At 36.7% G+C, this 21,055-nt stretch overlaps 1 protein-coding gene across 1 annotated transcript in view; it reads left to right on the top strand.

The window, feature by feature from the left end:
• The window catches only part of TMTC2 (transmembrane O-mannosyltransferase targeting cadherins 2), a 949,512-nt gene extending 930,344 nt beyond the window's left edge, over positions 1-19,168 (top strand). The window contains exons 16-17 of the transcript XR_014804529.1: positions 16,726-16,891; positions 17,773-19,168. The gene's annotated coding sequence lies outside the window, so the exon portion shown is untranslated. The remainder of the gene's footprint in view (positions 1-16,725; positions 16,892-17,772) is intronic.
• Positions 19,169-21,055: the final 1,887 nt, after the last annotated feature.

Below are 21,055 nucleotides of genomic sequence, written 5' to 3'. Positions count from 1 at the left end.
TACCAAACGTAGAAGACAGGTGAATTAAAAATTCGCCTTATTATGGTGTTACAAAATTAAAAAGTGTTAACATTTATTTATTGCTTCATGTGTGCCAGATATTAAGTTTGGTGTGCATATGAACTATCTCATTTACTCCTGACAACAACCCCCTGGGATAAATTGAATGATTATGTCACTATAATGTTGAGGAAATTAAGCTAGGAGAGGTTGGTTCACTTACCTAATGCCATACAGGAGCAGTAAATGAAATGTCTATATATCTGTATAGTCTGATACCTCATATAGATACTTAAAATAATTTCTAGGCTATTCTTGAATTAAATAGAACTAAAACACTTCTACCCATTGCAAAATAAATTCATGTTGCTTCTGGGGGAGCTAAGGCTTTGCCATGCCAAATTATTTCTTGCTAAGATAACAGTGTTTATCTGTTCCTTAGAAGAGAGCAAAACCTTAAAGGAACAGGACCCAGGGCACAGAGGCTGAAAAACTATATTGGCATTCATAGAAATTATTCTGTGTGTTTAAATACTCAAGCTTTGTTTTTCTCTTTTCTTTCTAACCTTAACTTTACTTCCTTACCATTTTTATACTTTATCTTTTTAAAAAGCTTCCTTAAGTCACTTTTGCAAAGAGATAGGATATAGTTAAACAAATGCAAAATCAAATAAATATACATTTTGCCCACATGAAATTAGCAATTTATTGTGAGAAGTAGAGGATGACAACAAAGACATTCACTAAGTTAAAAGTGTTGACGACGTCTCTTGCACTTGTTCTAGACCTGCGGTGTGCACCAGACTCTCATCAAAGAACAAAAGGGCTGACACAAGATCAAAGCTCAGATGTCAGTGAGGTTCTTTCCACATTGTCTTATTCCCTAGAACCAGATGAAATCACAGATCCATTCCTTGCTTTCGTTATTCTCTGCAGGCTGACTCTAAGCTCTGTGAGGAACAAATGTGTCATAGCCTTCTCTTGTTTCACTGCATGGCAACCAAAACAATGCTTGTAAGACCTTGCACAAGATGAAGATGGGAATAACTCTCCTGTAACCAGAGTGGTTTCTTACTCAAATATTTTGGTGCAATTCTTTTAAAAAATATATTTCTAATAGTGTTGTGTACAACAAAAATGGTTATTTCCCATTTGAATTTAAAAACCCATAAATAGGGAGATCTAGGAAAAGGATATTTTCATAACAAAGTACTTTTTCTCAATCTGATAGAGGTAGGCTTATTTCACCATTAATTTTAATTTAGGTCATTTGGGTTTACTCCATTCTGCCTTTTCAAATGTAAATCAAATACATTTAATTGATATGCTATCTTAAAATAATTGATAAATGTCCTAGTGAAGCTTTTTAAAAATATATTTGTTTGACATAACAATATTTATTAAACAGAAACTTGTATTTTAACTGCAAAAGGAAAGATGAGCATATTCCTCAACTAATTTAATTAATTTCATATTAAACTTATTAAGTTTAAATACTTTAAGGAACTCACTCTTCAAAATACTTTACTAGCGCAATGAATATTTTGTCAAAAGGGCTGTTTGCTCCCTACATGTCAATATGTTTACATACGCTGTCTTTTCCCTTACAGCCCTGTATAGCTTTAAATAAAGGAAGAATGGATTATTGGCCAATTTGTTCATGGATTGTCAGTTGTGCATTACTAATATAAAAAAGTTGAAGAAATCATTTTCAGTCAACTATTCCATTTCCTATATGCGTGCAATTCCTAAATGAATACTGAAAATAGCTAACATCATCATAATACTTAGGAAAAAAGAGATACTATTCAGCTTTCTCGTTCACCTCTTAATAGCGCACACACTACTCTAAACTTCTCTTGAATGCATGCTGAACAGCGCAGTGTAATAGATCCTGTTTTACATCTTAGGCAGGTTAATAGGTCTTCAGACTTCATTTAGCACCACATTTTCAGACCATCATAAGTTTTAAATTCACTTCCATGCTGACAGTTTAATGTTCCAATAAGCAAGGAGTTAACTTACTTTTAACTTCTAAACCTTAGGACCTCTCTCTTAGAGCTATAAAATTGACATTTCAGCATGAATTTTTTTTTCATGATGTGTCTTTCAAACGTGCACATGCTGCAATGTCTAAAACAGCTGTTCATGTTTACATTAAAGCCTTTCATGTTTTTCTTTAGGATGCCATTTGTGCAGAGAGGAAAATAAGCAAATTGATTACTTTTTTCCCATCCTTTTTTTCCCTCCCTTTCTCTTTCCTTCCATCCTGCATTTTCTCTTTTTCACTTTGATGTTTCTTTCACTTCTCTTTTCCTTCCTTCTTTTTCTTTCTCTTTCTAAAGCACTTCAAAGTAACTTTAGCAATTATTCAAGCAACATGAGGAAAGCCAGCAGTTTAAATCTGCACTCTGCCTTTAATTCCTGTCAAAGTTTCACATGCATATATCAGAAGTGAAATGTTCTACTATATATCATGCTTAACCAACTGGAGGTCAAAGACCTAAATCACCACATTCATGAAAGTAAAATGTTGTGCTTTCCAATTGCCATCACTTTGGGAGACTCTCGCTTCCACTTATCAAAGTGACCTTCAAATCCGATAATAACCACTTGGCAGTAAAATGTATTACAATTGTGACATGACAATACAAAATAAGAAATGACATGGATAAAAATAACTATTATAGTTGTAGCAAGATTTTTTTTACTCAAATAATTTTATATTAAATTTTCTGCTTGGTTGTGTTTTTCCTGATTCTCTATATTAACTTTGCCACTATATTGTTTAAATCTCTGAAGTTCTTTAAGTTCTTTTTTTTTTTTTTTTTTTTTTTTGTCTTTTGTCTTTTTGTCTGTTGTTGTTGTTGCTATTTCTTGCGCCGCTCCCGCGGCATATGGAGGTTCCCAGGCTAGGGGTCGAATCGGAGCTGTAGCCACCGGCCTACGCCAGAGCCACAGCAAGGCGGGATCCGAGCCGCGTCTGCAACCTACACCACAGCTCACGGCAACGCCGGATCGTTAACCCACTGAGCAAGGGCAGGGACCGAACCCGCAACCTCATGGTTCCTAGTCGGATTCGTTCACCACTGCGCCACGACGGGAACTCCTTAAGTTCTTAAAATAGAATCATAGATGTCTAAGGAGTCACATCTTTTGTTGAAAGATGTTCTAATAATTATTAATATTTTGCATATTATTAATGTGGAGAGGGCACCACCTATAAATTCCAGGTTAGACAATGAAATATTACATCAGTGTTCCATAGTTCTTAATTTGTTTTTTTGTTGTTGTTTTTTGTTTTTATCTTTTCTAAGGCCACACCCGCAGCATTTGGAGGTTCCCAGGCTAGGGGTCGAATCGGAGCTGTAGCCACCGGCCTACAACAACACCAGATCCGAGCCACATCTGTGACCTACACCGCAGCTCATGGTAACGCCAAATCCTTAACCCATTGAGCAAGGCCAGGGATCGAATCCGCAACGTCATGGTTCCTAGTCAGATTTGTTAACCACTGAGCCATGACAGGAACTCCATATAGCTCTTAATTTGGAACTTCCTTACAATACAATTCTAGGGTGTCAGTAAGAGGTAAAAACTAATAATTATTACCTGCCTACTATCTGCTAGAAAGATGAAAATAAATAATAATAATTCAGTTCTATAGGACAGAACTTAGCTAGGTTTTTTCCCAAGTTCTTTGCTGGGAATTTACTCAGAATAACTCAAGCTTTATTACAGAGAAACACATTCCAGAGAAAGCAGGTAACTGTCAAAATCATATAGCTAGGAAGGAGCAGAATTTGAAAGTGGGACTAGACTGCCTGTCTTCAAAATATTTCCATTGGTATGTACTTAAGGCTGGTAGAAGGGCCTAAAATCATCCAACTCTACCACTTTATTTGCAGACGAAGCCTTAAGGTGAAATAAGACTTGGCAAAGCTCAAAAAAAAAAAAAAAAAACTCTTGTTCCCGACTCTAGCCTTTCTCCTATATCACATTTACTAAGTGCTCACCACGTAATGAAAACAAGGGGTCGTGCAAAGGGCACAGTAGTTCTGAAGACACTATGCCAGAACCCAAGGAAATCACTTGGTATAAAAAAGAGTCAGTGCTGTGCTGAGAAACATATTATAAAATCGACATTATTTTTCTGTGAATGTTTTTGCTATGTAAATTACATTTATGATATTAGGCATGTGAGTAAGTAGATAGTGGGGAGAAGCTGAACAGATAGCCTAAAATATTAAGGAGAAAACAATTTCTACTTGTTTTTGCATGCAGTTTTAAAATTATCTTTTAGCTGATTTTCTGTAGTCTGCAGATCAAGTTTCAAAAATTCAATATAAAAATACACACCCATTATAAAAAAAGTCAAACCATGTAAACAGCAAATTTTGAAGCTCATTTTTGCTTTTTAACCCATTCCTATTTCCCTGGTTAACTTCTATTTACAATTTTGTATCCTTACAAAATGTTTGCTTTATATTTAGGTCAACAAATAGATATCAGTAAAATTATATTGATAAAAATCATGACACTATTTCATTGAAAGGTAAAAAAAAAAAAAATGTAGCAAAAAATATGTCCAAGAGAGGAGTCAATAGAAATGGAAAATACGACGGTAGACTTAACCCAAATATAGCAGTAATTAGATTAAATGTGAACAGAATAAATACTTTGCTATGAAGGAAAAGGGTTGTCAGACTGTGCTAAAAAACAAACTGAGTTACATGATTTTTAAAAAAGAAGTATCTATAACAAATAGTACAGAAACACTGAACATTAAAATATTTAAAATACAGATAAACTTGAAAGGTGGAGAGAAGAAATGTATTTTTGCAGATATTTTAAAAACCATTTAGAATTTTTCTTAAAGTAGAGATAAACATGTTAGAATGATTAAATTAATTTTCCAGAAAGATGTAACAAATTTAAATTTGCAGGCATCTCATAATATAGCCTCTGAAATCCAAAAACTTAGAGAAATATAAGGTATAGACAAATACAAAATCAAGGGCTCATCTTGCTCAGTAACAGAAGAAAAAATTTCATAATAGCCAAAAGAAACTTTAGGAAAAATATAGAAGGTCTGATTAACTTGATTAAAACAAAGTCTAAGGAACATACTAATAATCTTATCCCCAGCAACTGCAAAATACTATTTTTTAAGCTAACACAAAACACACTCATAAAAGTTTCATCATTCGCTAGGCTATAAAGTAAGTCTCAAAAAATTTCAAAAGATTGTGAAAGTGTACTTGTGTTTAAAATTACAATGCAATTAAGTTAGAAATATGCAATAAAATATAACTGAATATCACTATATATTTGAAAATTTATACATCTAAATAATCCATGGGTCAAAGAAGAAAGCATGAAGGAATTTTAATGAAAATGCTACATATCATATGTTGTGGGTCACATCTAAAACTGTTTAGAAGAAAAGTTATAGCTTTAAAATTAACATTGGAAGAAAATGAGGCTGAAAAGTAATAAGCAAATTAACCACCTTCAAATGTTTGAAAGCAAGCATAAAACAAACAAGCATAGATGGAAAGATATAAGAACTTAACTGCAGAAATTAATGATATAAAAAATAAGTAAAATGGAGGGATAAATAAAAAGCAAAAATGGCTTTTTTAAAGAATAGCAATATGGCACAAGCTGGGAAATTTTATTAAGAATAAAAAATAAATATTGGGGTGAAAAATGGATCATAATTACATATGGTACAGGTATTAAACAGCTAATTAAATAATAAAAAGTCTTGTTATTTCGAATACCAAGATTTGTTTTAAAATTGCAGCAATTAAGAGAATGGGATATTAATGCAGAGATTAAAAATAAACCAACCTAACATAATAGAGAAAAAATAGTTTTATATATTTGTCAATAGGTGACATGACAGAGACGGCAAAGCCGTGCAAAAAAGGCAGAATTTTCCATTAATTATGCCGATGTAGCAGAATAATGTATAGCAGTTAAAAATAACAAAAACATTCTCCATTCCTACAAAAGACCTCTGAGACATGTTATTATATCAGTAAAATGAGGTGAAGAACAGTGTGGGCGTGGTAGGCCACACTTTGATAAAAGTAGCTGAAGGACAGAATCTGTATTTCTATTTGCCTCTATATACATTAAAACTATACATAGAAGAATATACTCAAAACTCTACTTAAAAGAGACACATGCACCCACATGTTCATTGCAGCCCTATTCACAATAGCCAGGACATGGAAACAACCCAAATGTCCATCGACAGATGATTGGATTCGGAAGATGTGGTCTATATACACAATGGAATACTACTCAGCCATAAAAAGGAATGACATAATGCCATTTGCAGCAACAAGGATGGAACTAGAGACTCTCATACGGAGTGAAATGAGCCAGAAAGACAAAGACAAATACCATATGACATCACTTATAACTGGAATCTAATATCCAGCACAAATGAACATCTCCTCAGAAAAGAAAATCATGGACTTGGAGAAGAGACTTGTGGCTGCCTGATGGGAGGGGGAGGGGGAGGGAGTGGGAGGGATCGGGAGCTTGGGTTTATCAGACACAACTTAGAATAGATTTACAAGGAGATCCTGCTGAATAGCATTGAGAACTTTGTCTAGATACTCATGTTGCAACAGAAGAAAGGGTGGGGAAAAAAATGTAATTGTAATGTATACATGTAAGGATAACCTGACCCCCTTGCTGTACAGTGGGAAAATAAAAAAAATTATTAAAAAATAAAAAAACAAACAAACAAAAAAAACTATACATAGAAGAATATACATGGAACTAACATCCATATATACTTTTTGGGGTGAGGGGAAGAAGGTAGATATATGCTGAGTTGTTTTTTTTGTTTTTTTTTTCATGGTGCCCATGGCATGAAGAAATTCCTGGGCCAGGGATTGACCCATGCCACAGCAATGACCCGAGCTCCAGCCATGACAATTCTGCATCCTTAACTGCTTAGCCACCAGGGAACTCCAGAAGGCAGATATCTTTAAAAACAAATATATTAACAATAGACAACTGGGGAGTTCCATGGTAGCACAGTGGGTTAAGGATCCAGCATTGTTCCTGCTGTGGTACGGGTTCAGTCTCTGGCCTGGGAACTTTCAAAAGCCACAGGCATAGCCAGAAAAAAAAATTGGCACTGCCATATGAAGCCATCAGTATGGAGAAAGTAAAACTAGACCTTTAAATCTTAAAACTAATGTAAGCAAAACATATAAACTCTCACAAACATATAAAGAATTCTTATTTTGCATTAAAACAATTAAATAAAAATTGGGACAGTACATGTTAAGACACTTTGCAAAAGGAAAAAATTATAATAACCAATGAACTTAAAAAGGTATTCAACCTCACATGTAATAAGATAAAAAGTAAAATTTAATCAAAGCGACAGGTTATAACAAACTGGGAGAAATTAAAGTTTAAAATTAAAATGTTGACAAGGATGGGAAACAACAGAAACGTTCATGAGTAAAAATTTAGACAAGCATTTTCTTAAGAGTTTGGCATGTTCGATTAAATTTGAAAATGCACAAGTTCTGCAAGTAACCATTTCCATCTTATACATATAATGGAGAAAAACATGCCCCAGAAGTTAGGTACACAATTTAGATAACCACCACCGAGAAATGCCTATTATGGCATTCAGAAGAATATATATTTAAATAGCAAGCACTCCAAAAAGTATTTTTGGGTAAAAGTGAAAGTAAAATTTTATTAGGAATGTATTCAGTGATACTAATGTGAAAACCTGTAAAAATTCTTTGTATTTTTTAGCCATACACATGAATGTATATAAATTCACTGCTGGACCTCTTAACGTGTGTACACTGAAAAGAAGCCACAGCTATTATTATTATTAGGCTATTAGAGGTGGATTGTGAAAGGCGTGATAATTAAAATGTTCAGTTTTATTTATAATGCTTTTACAAATTTCTGGAACACTTTTCTTAAATTACTTGTACACTTAAAAAGTAGTTTCACGTTAATAACAGGAAATAATTCCAAAAAATGCTGGTTTTAACTGCCTAATATTTGGCAGCATATTTAAGATTTCATTAGGTCATTTATGCTTTTTACTTCAATTCTCATTTAAAAACAGACTAAATCACAAAATTAGACTGTAAAAAATGTTTAATTTAAAAACCTGTGAATTGCTGATTCTACTAAATTGCACTGCTTTGATGACTGAAAATGTATTTTGAAAGGAATTTTTCAGGAATAATGAAGAATATCTAGGGATTTTGACTTCAACTTTTTTATAAAAGGGTTTTCAACTAGGTCTAAAGGCCATTGAAATTCTTGTTTAAGGGAAAATTATTGCTCTCTGTTGACCAAGTACATAAGTAATTGAGAAAAAAAATAAAACTCGGCAATTAGTGACAAAATATAAATAGGAAGAGTTTGAGAGAATCAAATAAAAGCAACAATCAATTGAAGTATTAACTTCAAATAAATATTTGAAGCACATTACAAAGAAATCACTGTCTCTTTCAAAAGAAAATTTCTATTGCCTTTTTATAGTCTGCCTAACTTTTAAAAATAGCATTGTATTGAATATCTTTATGTCATAACCTGTTATGTGTTTGTTTCCTAAGAAAAACAAAAGAAAACAAACAAAAATGTCATTGTCATGAAAATTCACCTTTGTCAAAGAACAGATACTTAAGGGAAAATAATAAACTTTGCTAAAATAGCTGTACAAACTATTACCTTCTTATAGGTTAGTAAGCAGTGATCATTCTACCAGATCCTCAAGCATATTTTAATCAGTATTTTGGAAAGCTTTCTTGAAAAACTCCAATATTTTTCCTTTTAAGCATTCTACACTGCTATTTAAGCTCATAAAAGCAAAAGGAGAGCTAGTTCCTATGCTCCGGTCCTTTGTTAAAGGGAATTTAAAATTACTCTAGGGTTTAAAAAAGTAAATGAGCTTGTGAAAGGCATTCTGCAGTAGAGGAGTCTCTAATTCAAGATGCCTTAGTCTTTAATCACCTCCGACTTGCCCTTTAATTGAATTTTCAACTTCTTTTCTTTTTTCTTGGAGACTGACTTTACTTAGGTTGAAATAAACAGCATAGAGAGAGGATAATTTCATTTAGGTAGATTTCATATCTTGATGAATTATACGGGAACATTTATACTTCAGTTTTAAGTTTTAAAAGGATTTAGCAACATTTTACTTAAAATAGAGAATAACTTGTGACTCATAATGATCTTTATAAATTTATTAAGATTATTTTGTAGGCTATCCTAATTAAATCTGACAGTAATGTGAAGTGAACTTCCTTTTGAAAATATTTGCGACTGACGTATGGCAATAAAATGACTACATGGAATTCGGGGTTCAGTACTGCACCTTTTCTATTTCAGATTAGTGTTTTTTGGTGAAAGGAAAAATGATTTTGGAATAATCTTGAATAGTATTTTAACATTTCAACCTCACCAATATGTTATTAAAGAAGTCGAAAGAGATACCATATTAATGCTATTTAATAGACAAAAACTCTCCTTCTGCAGCAGTTTATGTTGTAGGATTTTAAAACAGACATGGAAAGGACCGTTGAAATATCACTGAGAGGGTGGATGATACGTTCATTCCCTGGAGATTGAGGCAATGCTGCAGACATTACAAAGCACAGAAACAGTGTGACCGTATCCACCCCCAAACCAGAGAACCTCTCCAGAGAATTCGATTATTATGTTCCAACTATTTCACCTTAAAATGAATGTGTTACTAGGAGCATACGTGATTCCAAAGGAAAAATACATATGAATGTTTTAAAAAGAGAGAGAGCGAATACAAGCTCAAAACATCTTTTCACTGGAGCTTAAGTTTGGAAAAGAGGAGCCCAAGATAATTTCTTTGGACACAGAATTAAGCAGTCATGTTGGATTGTTTTGTCAATTTATTAAAGTTTTATTACATGCCTTTATTAATAGAAGGATTCTGGACCTAGTCTTCCTGGGTTCAAAACCAAGGTTTACTATTTCCAATGTAACTGAGACCGTTATTTAAAGTTCTTAAATAAAGTTCTCTTCTTGGGAAAAATAGGGATCATATGATAACCATAGTACATACCTCCACAGATTAAATGAACCAAAATCCGTAAAGCACTGTGGGGAAGGCAACATTTACTTCTAACCTCTTAAGGCTTTTCAGATGGACCCAAGAATTAAACTGACAGAAGACAGATTAACAGAAGAAAAGCATTCACATTTATATGTTTTGGGTGATATGAGTCCTCAGAAGAAAATGAAGACCCAGACATGGCAAAATCTAAATGCTTTTACACTAGATTGACCAAAGAGAGTCAACTGTGGAAAAGTGACCAGGACACACAGGGAGGCTAAAGGAAGATGAGAATTATTTTCACAGGGTTTGTTTGTGTAGAATTCTCTTGGCTTTGACTTGCTATTGAAGAATGTTTCTTTTCCCCTGGTACAGAAAGGGCATCTTTCACAGGGAAGTTTTAACCACCTGTTTTCAGGAAGAAAAGAGATTGGAGTTTCCTTCTTTGCAGCTGCAATTTTATTAAGTGCCTTTGGCTCAAAATAATTCTTATACCAAAGTGGCATTTTTGGGGTGTGGCATATTTTGCTACCTCTCAGCACTCAGGACAGCAGCTGGTCCCTAATACATGCTCTATGAAGTTTAGTTACTATTCATTTGTAATATATTAAGAAAATCTTTGGTTTTATTTTTTGATTCTGCTATAAAATTGGAGTCATGAAATAAGATTCCATGTTGAAAAACTTTTGCAAGGAAGATCCTCAATTTGGAGAGACCTCCCTAAGAGTAACAATAATGACGACAACAAATATAAAAATGACAATCAAAGGTAGTATTAATTTTTAACTGCTAGGCACTGGGCAAGGTGTTAATTACATACATAGTTAATTCTTCTTTAAACTTTACATCTATCTCAAGAGACAGCTTTTATTATTCCTATTTTACAAAGTAAAAAAAAAAAAGGAAAACATAATCATTTTTACTAATGCGTTAAGTAGTCACACAGTTAGGAAATAGAGGTAGAGAACTTACAGGCTTTCCAGCCTTACTTCATGATTTTATGCCATTCCGCCATGGACTCTATTGCACTCATCCCCTGAATAATTCTCTGTTTATGTCTACCTTTCCATGCTACACAGTCTGACTCGAATATCCTGGATTTGTGCTACTTTTTCTGATTTCTCCATGCAGAACAAATTATATACCACTAGCTATCTGTTGGCAGTATATTACCACGATAAGTCATTTTAGAGCCCTCAGAGTTGATAGGGGCACTACTAGAGAATAGGAGTGTACATTCAGTTACTTTATATAGTGAGACATAAAGCATGCAATACATTTGTAAGATAATATGCTTGGAATGACCATAGTAAGTCAGAACAATGAATACTACAAGGGATAGAGAGGTATGTTACATTATGACAATGGAATCAATTCACCAAGAAGGCAAAATGCTCTTAAATGTGTATGTTCCTAACAACAGGACTTCGAAAGTTGTGAGGGGAACACTGGCCGCCTTAAAGGAGAGACAGGCAAATATACAGTTACAGGTGGAGATTTCAACATGTTTCACTGAAAAAAAATCACTAGAAGAAATAAACAGAAAATAATAAGGCTGTTGGAGACTGAAACATTATCAACTTGGCATTAATACATACAAAGCACCCTACCGAAGAAAAGCAGAATATGCATTCAATCTAAGTACACTGAAATGGATTATCTACCTGATAGACCATATCTGAGCCATAAAAATAAACCCAGTAATGTAAAAATAATTCAAATTACACAAATCATTCTCATCATCACCAAACTAAACTGTAAATCAGTAATGGGAAGATACCTTGAAATGTCTCAATATTTGGAAACTAAACAGCATACGTCTAAATAACTCATAAATCAAAGAGAAAATCAACATTAGTTTGAATTGAGTGAAAATAAAAGCAACATATACAAATATGCAGGTCTTATGGTTCTGGAACCCAATTCCAACCTTGGCAGGTGGGTGGAGCTATGGAAAGAGAGGTTCCCTCACACCAACAAGCAATTTTTGGATACTAGCATCCTGTCTGAGAATTCAACTCCATTCTGACACTATCTACCTGAAGGCAGCAACAGATCCCAGCCACTGGTGAAGGGTTCAGTCCTACAAAAAGGATTGACTGTAAATTTATAATCAGCTTTTCACTTGCATGGGGGGTCAGTGTTCCTAACCCCTTCAGTCCTTCAAAGGTCAACTGTAATTCAGGAATACCTACACGGAAGAAATACATTATGGTGAGGTATGAGGGAAGGGCACAGAACCACTTTTTCAACAGTTGACCAACTAGAAGCTCTCATAAACCTGTCCTTTTTCTGGGGGGGGAGGGAGGTAGTCTGCGGAGGCTTCATTACCTAGGAATGATTGATTAAATCACTGGCCATTCAGCTCTCTCCTGTATGAAGGTCAGGAGAGTAGGACTTAAGTTCCTACCCTGTAATGACTGGGTTAGTACCCTTGACAACCAGCTCCCATCCTTACCTGGAGTCCAAAACTCACCTCATTAACATTACAAAAGACATCTTTGCTGCTCTTAAAGTTTGGAAATTCCAAGGGTTTTAGGCCCTTTGTCACAGAAGAGGAATGAAGAGGAAATACATGACTTTTTATAAAGCACAATATCACTGTAGCACACAGATAAAGCAATATTTAGAAGGAAATCAGAGAAACTATGAACACCCTGGCAATAGTGAAAAAAACAGCTCACCAAAGAAGACATACGAAGAACAAATAGGCACACAGAAGGAATGGAAGGATGTTTAACATTTTTAATCACAAGATAAATGAAAACTAAAACCAGTGTGAAACCACTGTGGACACACTAGAATGGCTAAATGTAAACCCAAACTTAAATAAAATTTAATAAAATAAAAAGCAAGAAAAGCTTGGGAGTACAAATGCTGCCAAAGACATGCAATAAGTAGAAAGAACTCTCATACACCGCTGTTGAGGATGCAGTGAAAACATCCACAGAAAACCTGTAAAAGAAAGTTTATAGCAGCTTTGTTCTAAATTTCCACAAACTGGAAAGAGTTGAGATGTCCATCAGCTGGTGGATAAATAAAACATGGTGGTATATCTATACAAGTAGATTCTACCCAGGAAACACATATATGAACTACTGAAGTGTAATAACATTGATGAATCTAAAAAGCATTATTCTAAATAAGAGAAGCTAGACATACAGAAGGCCATGCACTGTTTGATTCCACTTATACAAAATGTTCAGAAACTGGATTAATGGTTGCCAGAGTCTCGGGTGGGAAGAGACAACTGACTACAAAGAGGTATGAGGGAACTTTGGAAGTGATCATTCTGATTGTAGTGATAATTTCATAACTTCATACACCTGTTAAAATTCATAGATTTGTGCATCTAAAAAGCATGAATTTTACATAAATTATATCATGATAGCCCTGATATTTAAAAGTATTAGAAAAGAGAAATATAGATTATTAAGCAGCTTTGATATATAAATATTAGAATTATTTAATAAGAGCTCATAAATATGGAGGGAGGAAAGGAAATTATCAAAGATAGAAAAAAAATAATTCCCACAACTGGAAAACATACTTCTCCACATTAAAAAGAACTGCACCTGTGCATGCACACACGTGCACACACACACACACACACGTGCAAATATAAACACAAGTTCCACACCAATGCATTCATCATGAAAACCCTGATCACGATGATTAAAGATGAGGAGTTCCCAACCGTGGCTCAGGGGTAACGACCAGACACTGTGAGCACGTGGTTGGATCCCTGGCCTTACTCAGTAGGTTAAGGATCCATCCTTACCACAGCAGCAAGCTGCAGCTTCAATTCTACCCCTAGCCTGGGAACTTCCACATGCTGTGGGTGTGGCTGTAAAAAGAAAAAAAAAAAGTATAAAGAAGAGAATCACAAAATCCTTTATTTGAAGTAAAATATAAAACCATAAACAGAATGCAAAGAATCAGACAGGGGAGTTCCCACTGATGCTCAGGGGTAACAAACCCAACTAGTATCCATGAGGATGTGGGTTCAATCCGTGGCTTCCCTCAGGATCCAGAGTTGCCATGAGCTCTGGTATAGGTCAGAGACATGGCCTGGATCCCACATTGCTGTGGCTGTGCGGTAGGCCAGCAGTTACAGCTCTGATTTGACCCCTAGCCTGGGCACTTCCACATGCAATGGGTATGGCCTAAAAAGACCAAAAACAACAACAAAAAAGAATCAGCAAGGCATTAGTCATCAGCTAAGGTGAAAACCAGTAGACAATAGAGATATACCTTCAAAATTCTGGGGGAAAATGATTTCTACTTAGATTTCTACTTAGACTTACACTGAATGTAAGGATGAAATAAGCTCTTTAAATATCATGCTATCAACAATTTACTATATATGAAACATTTCTAAGAGACTACTGGAAGATATATTTTATTATTTTAAGGGACTGTATCAATAACATGGACCTAAGCTCCAGGTATCAGGACATCTAGCATCAAAACAGTGAAGGAAATTTCTAGTATCTTGGAAATTTTGTCTACTCTTGAATTTCCTCTATCATACATTCAATTACAAAAGCTAAATAAATTATTAAAGTTTAAAATGCAACACTTTGTACAACATAAACCTTGTAGCTTATAGAAATGTTTTATAAAATATATAATTAATCTGCTTTTAAACTAAGCTTCGTAGTTTAATCTTCCTCTATTATCAGCATGCGTATTCGTCAACACACATGTGATGTGTTCAATTTCAGTTATTAGCGTTTGAGCTCTTTAATACAATTTAATAATATATAAATATGTTCTGTATTAGAAGTCTACAAGTTCATCTAAATAATTTCTTTTTCTTTAAAATAATTATAAAGTCAAGAAATGGTACCTTTTTTTTTTTTTTTGTCTTTTCTTGAGCCTCTCCCACAGGATATGGAGGTTCCCAGGCTAGGGGTCTAATCGGAGCTATAGCCACCAGCCTACACCACAGCCACAGCAACACGGGATCCGAACCGTGTCTGCAACTTACACCACAGCTCACAGCAACTCCGGATCCTTAACCCACTGAGCAAGGCCAGGGATCGAACCCACAACTTCATGGTCCCTAGTCAGATTCGTTAACCACTGAGCCACGATGGGAACTCCAAGAAATGGTATCTTCAACTGATGAGCAACACCCTCTGCTTTTTTGAAGGTTAGTTGCTATGGACACATTAAAAACAATCCGATTCATCAATGCCTTGTCAGTTTTTAATATGTGATGACAGCCTGCCAATTGACAAGAATGTAGGAAAGCATTTTCATTACTAAGTTGACATAGTAGCTTGATGAATCCTGTGGTTCAAGGTCAGTCATTTTTTTTCCTTTCAACCAGCATATTCTATTTGGAACAGAGCTTACAAGACACATTATGATAAAGGTCATTGGTTTAAAAACTCTATGCTCTTTCTGGTCTTTTGACTTTAAATGGAAAACACAAAGCACAATTTCTCACATTCAAAATCTATATTTTTAGCATATCTTTATTACTTGGTTTATGTAATTGCAAATATTTCAAAGCTATGGGAAAATCAATATCCTACTGTTCAGGTCAGGCATTGCAGAAATATTTACTTTGAGAAACATAATCAAAGTGAAATAAAAATTAACAAATGAAAGCAATTTACTATATTGAGAAAGACTAACTCTTTTTCAAAGCAGTAGGTGTATCTTAACAAAACAAGCTTGATTTCAAATCATCTTAAACTGTATTTTATATGTAAAATTATGTTATTACTGGTAAATAGGATATAAAATACCCATCATTGATTTTAAATTATACTATATTCTTTCAAGCTCCCAAATTCCACAGAATCCCATCTCTCTGATATCAATATCCAGTGCTCCTACCTTAAATTTGATTGACTTGTCTGTGTCTGCAGTTGCTCTGATGGACGTTTCCAAATAATCTCATTTTTATTAATGTCATGTGAAGTTATTTTTGTTAGCTTCTTTGTCAGAGAATGGAACACAAATCCAAAAACTCTAGGAAAATGGCTGCTTCACAATGAAAATTTTGACTCTATAAAATGTGAGAATCAGGGCAGTTATATGAGGAAGGGACTGTGAAATAAGCCCTGGGAAAATATCTTGGGAATGAGGATTCTCTGTTGGTTCCATGTTTGACTTAGGCGTCACCTAAAGGCAAACTCCTCAAGAAGAAGCCAGTGTTCAGCTGCAGAAATACGTTATTGAACAACACTCATACACATTTATGTATTTGAATAATGAGGCAAGCTATTTTAGTGGCTAGTTTCATGTTCAGGGGCACAGACTTTGGATAGAGAAGACTGAAAATTTGCCCTTATTGGCTGTATACTTTCCTACTTTGAGCTGCTGTTTCTTGTTCTGTGTGTAACTGTATTTCCCTAGAAGTTATTTTGAGGATAACCGTCAATGCTCACACACTAGACAACAGCCAGCTCTTTTTCAGACGTCCCCATTTCTTGGAGGCCATACGAAGGTCTCGAATGTGCTTGTGAAGATAATTCTTACATTCTTCTCATGATCTGATATCACTGCAAATAAAAAATGACTTTGGTGGGGCTCCAGCTGGTACCCTCTGTAGGGCAACTTGTCCCTGTCCTCTCCCATTACTCCTCATTTTATCCTCCTCTTTACAGGCTGGAAAAATCAGATCAGATGAATGGCTACCCACTGGCATCAGTCCACCTCTGGCTCTTCAATAAAACCAGACCCTGAGGCCCATCTGAGGCCAAACCAGGACCTGTATTTAGTATAAAACTAGAACAAGTTCATATTATGGAGGCTTGGGTGAAGATTAATGAGGTAATTTTATGCACAATTATTACATTTTGACTGTTCCAAACATGTAACAGGTACGTACATGCATTAACATATTTAAAACCTATACAAGGCAAAGTATGCAGAATTACTTTCCTGTTTCAGAGATGAGGCAACTAAAACATAGAGAAATTTGTCCAAATGGAAACAGACAATAACTAGATTTGGAAACTTGTCTGCTGTCATCTATAAATAAATGAATCAACGTAGCATTTTCTCTCTCTTTCTGTCTATAGTTATCTATTTTAAACTATCTTATTCAAAATCTCTAACAATGCAAATTGTGTTAGTTTTTTGTTGTCGTTTTCATATTTCCAAGAAGCTAAGAATCCAACAAATCAAATATGTTAAGATTATTCATAAATAAATATACGAAAAGCTATATTTATAACATTGTTTGGAAGGCTTTGGAAAAAGTATAAATGTCTATCACTGGGGGAATATTTATACATGATGTGGTAGATCCAAATAATGATAAAAAGGAAGAGTTGATATATCAAGATGTTCTTAACATGTGGTTTGCAGATCTTTAAGGTCTCATGATCTTTTCATAAGTTTTCAATGTTAAAATTATTTTCATGATGATAATATGTTACTTGCAGTTTTCATTGTGTTGGCATTTGTACCGATAGTTCTGAGGTGATGGTGAATATGTTAAAGTGTAACAGACTACCCTAAAGCTTAGTGACTTAATAAAGTAATTGCTTTACTTCTTACCATTCAGTGGGTCGGGAATTCACAAGTCATATGGCTGGCAGTTCTGGCTAATTTCTCATGAAACTTGGTCAAATGTTGGGCAGGGATAAGTATTACAAAGGTTTAATTTAAAGACAGGGGAGCCTCTAAAAAATTTTTCTTATTCACAGGGTTCGCAAGATGGTGCTGGCTACTGGTAGGAAACCACAGTTCCTCACCACGTCTGCCTCTCCACGGGGCTGCTCGATTGTCCTCACAACGTGGCAGCTAGCTTCCTCCAAGAGCATGGGCTAGAAACGTCAATGTCTTTTATGATCTCATACCACTTTTATAACATCCTGTTTGTCATACACTTCATCCCCATTCAGTGGGGAAAGGGACTACTCAGTGGTGTTAACAGCAGAAAATGAGAAGCATGGAGGGTCATTTTGGAGGCCGGCTACCACAGCGAGCTAAACAACTCACCCTTTAGTATGAATCAAGGCAGTGGCATCAAATAGTACCAGCAATCCCTGCATTCTTCAGCGTCTATGTATATGTTCTCCAAACATATTTTTTTAGATTTGGCTTCTTTGAACATTAAATAACTGGAGTATTGCATATATTAGTTTATGTCTTGCTTCCTTCACTTAACATCAGAGGTGCAATATTTATAAACCTATCTTCCTCTGTCTTAAAAGAAGGTGGGTCAAGTCATACTTAGTTATGTATCTCTGACCCACTCGTCTATTGTCTACTTTTAAGGACTCATGTGATTATGTTGGGTACACCTGGATAATCCAGGATAATGTCACATCTCAAGGTCCTTAAAATGAAACACACCTGCAAGTCTCCCTGGCATGTAAAGTAAAATATTCATGGTTCTAGGAAACAGGACAAAGACATTCTTGAGACGCCATTATTTTATCCACAAATTGGTCCAAAGTGGCTTATAGACGTCTATAAGACTTTCAATGAACAAAACACTAAAACCAAATACGTGAAGTTATGCAGTTTTTCAATTTATCTTAAGAGACCAACATAAATCTGGGACTGAAATTAGAGAAGAATATGAAACACAGAAAAATGTTAAACAACATTTACCTTTGCAAATGTCCTTATTATGTTATTAGCAAATCAAATCCAGCAGTAAACGAAGGGAATAATAAATCCTAATCATACCAAATTTATCTCAGTATAAAAGGACATTTAAACATTAGAAAATCTATAATTTTTCATTACTTCATATAACTTAATAGCTCAAAGGAGAAATATCTACATATGCATATAAATGTGTATGCATACATGTATTTAAATATGCATGTGTACATATATTCATTTGAATAAATACAGGATAAGAATTGAATGAAAATAATTTCAAATCCCATAAACAAAAGGCATTTTTGCAGACCAGAAACAGAATTGTTCTTTAACAATCTACTGTAGGAGGCAGGAGCACGATGGCAGAGGAGTAAGAGGTCACACTCACCTTCTCCCAAAAACGCATCCAAAAAACACGTCTACATGTAGAACAACTCACACAGAACATCCACTGAATGCTGGCAGAAGAACTTAAACCTCCAAAAAGGGCAAAAAACTCTTGCCATAACTGGGTAGAGCAAAAGAAAAAAAGAGAGAGAGAGAAAACGTATCAGGACTGGACTAGCATTCCTGAGAGGGAGCTGGGAAGGAGAAAAGGAACTCACATCCTGGGAAGCCACCTAACTGACGGAAAGATCAGCCAAGTCGGCAGGACTCAAAGTCTCCGAGAAAAGCACAGCAGCTGGGCTGAGAACAGCAAAGCAGAGTGAGAGCCACACAGGTATTGAGAACCACCAGCCTGGATACCACAGCCTGAGAGGCTCCGCTGGGGGCTGGGGGCTGAGACTTAGGCTCCGGAAGTCAGTCCTGGGGAGAGGACTGGGGATGGCTGTGTGGGGGCAGCCTGAGGGGCTCAGGAGCAGTGAGCCACTGGAAGGGGACAGTATGCTGTGGGCCGAGGAGGAGAACGCCACAGCAGAGGGAACCGAGGAGAAGGTTCGGACCAGCAGGAGAGGCAAGGCGTCATTGTTGGGGAGGGTAAGAGGATGAGGGGTGGCAGACCTCCAGGAAACTCCCCGCATCGGAGTGTGAGCATGCCCAAGGGATCTCAGAGGGAGGGGCAGCCCTGGTGCAGGTTACTGGTGGCAAAGAGCCTCTTGCTCATTTAGGGGAGAATGGGTGCTTCTTGTGCAGGCTACTGGTGGCCCCGGACCTCTTGTATGGGCTAAGGGCATCAGGGGGCTAAGTGTGATGTGCATCTTCCAAGATCTACAGGTGGCAGGGACAGACCATGGTGGTTGTCTCAGAGGCCAGAGGGAGGCGTGGCTTGCCAACCTGCAACCCCAGTCACCTCAGGGCTTGGCAAAAAAGGAAAAAGAGGGCCCTGCAACCAAGCACCATACACTGTTGGTCTCACTCCCCTGGGAACACACCACCCTGCAGCCGCCACTGTCAAACGCTCTGGGCAGCGCCCAGACACTTGGTCACTGTCCCTTCCCAAGACTCTACAACTAGAAGCAGCTGGTACAGCACCTCCTGTGTGGACTACGTGGGACAGAGTGCTTCCTGTGTGGTCAGCAGATGGTAGGGGCAAACCACCGCAGTTAACTCTGACTCCAGAGGTGAGCATGGCCCACCACCACCGGGGATACCTGAACAAAAATCACATGCAGCCCCAACCACCTCAGAAGGCACCACAGAGAAGGACATTGTGACAAAATGCCACCTGTTGTTGCTCTCACTCCCCACCTGCCCTGCTGCTACCCACTGCCAAACACTCTGGGCAGTACCCAGATGCTTGATCACTATGCCTTCCCGGGAACCTGCAACTAGAAGCAGCTTATGCAGCACCTCCTGTGGGCACCAAGCAGGATGAGGTGCTTCTTGCATGGTCTTCAGGATGCAGGGGCAAATCACCGCATTTATCTCTGGCTCCAGAGGGGGGAGTGGCTCACCACCACTAGCGGGTCCGTGAACAGACACCACTTGCAGCCACATTCATCTCAAGGGCACCACAGAGGAGGGCACTGTGACCAAACACCAACTGTTGGTGCTCTCACACCCCTGGGAACACACCGGCCCTGCTGTTGCCACTGCCAAATGCTCTGGGCAATACCCACATGTCTGATCTCTGTCACTTCCCAGAGTCCTGCAACTAGGAGGAGCCTGTACAGCACCTCCTATGTAGGCTAAGTGAGATGGGTTGCTTCATGCAAGGTCTACAGGTGGCAGGGGCAAACCACCACACTTATCACTGACCCCAGAGGTGGTCATGGCCCAGTACCACTAGGGGTCCCTGAACAGGCACCACCTGCGGTTCCAGTCACCTCGGAGGAGGGCATTGCAATCAAACACAAGCTGTTGTTTCTCTCACTCCCCTGGGAACTCACCTACCCTGCTGCTGCTACTGCCAAATGCTCTGGTCACCTTGTA

The sequence above is a fragment of the Sus scrofa genome, chromosome 5 (assembly GCF_054392235.1).
Source record: "Sus scrofa isolate SSC_HxYL_T2T_F1_AM1 chromosome 5, Sscrofa_HxYL_maternal_Yorkshire_Landrace_v2.0, whole genome shotgun sequence".
In the NCBI taxonomy this organism is placed as follows: domain Eukaryota; kingdom Metazoa; phylum Chordata; class Mammalia; order Artiodactyla; family Suidae; genus Sus; species Sus scrofa.
This window is presented reverse-complemented; position numbering and strand designations above follow the sequence as displayed.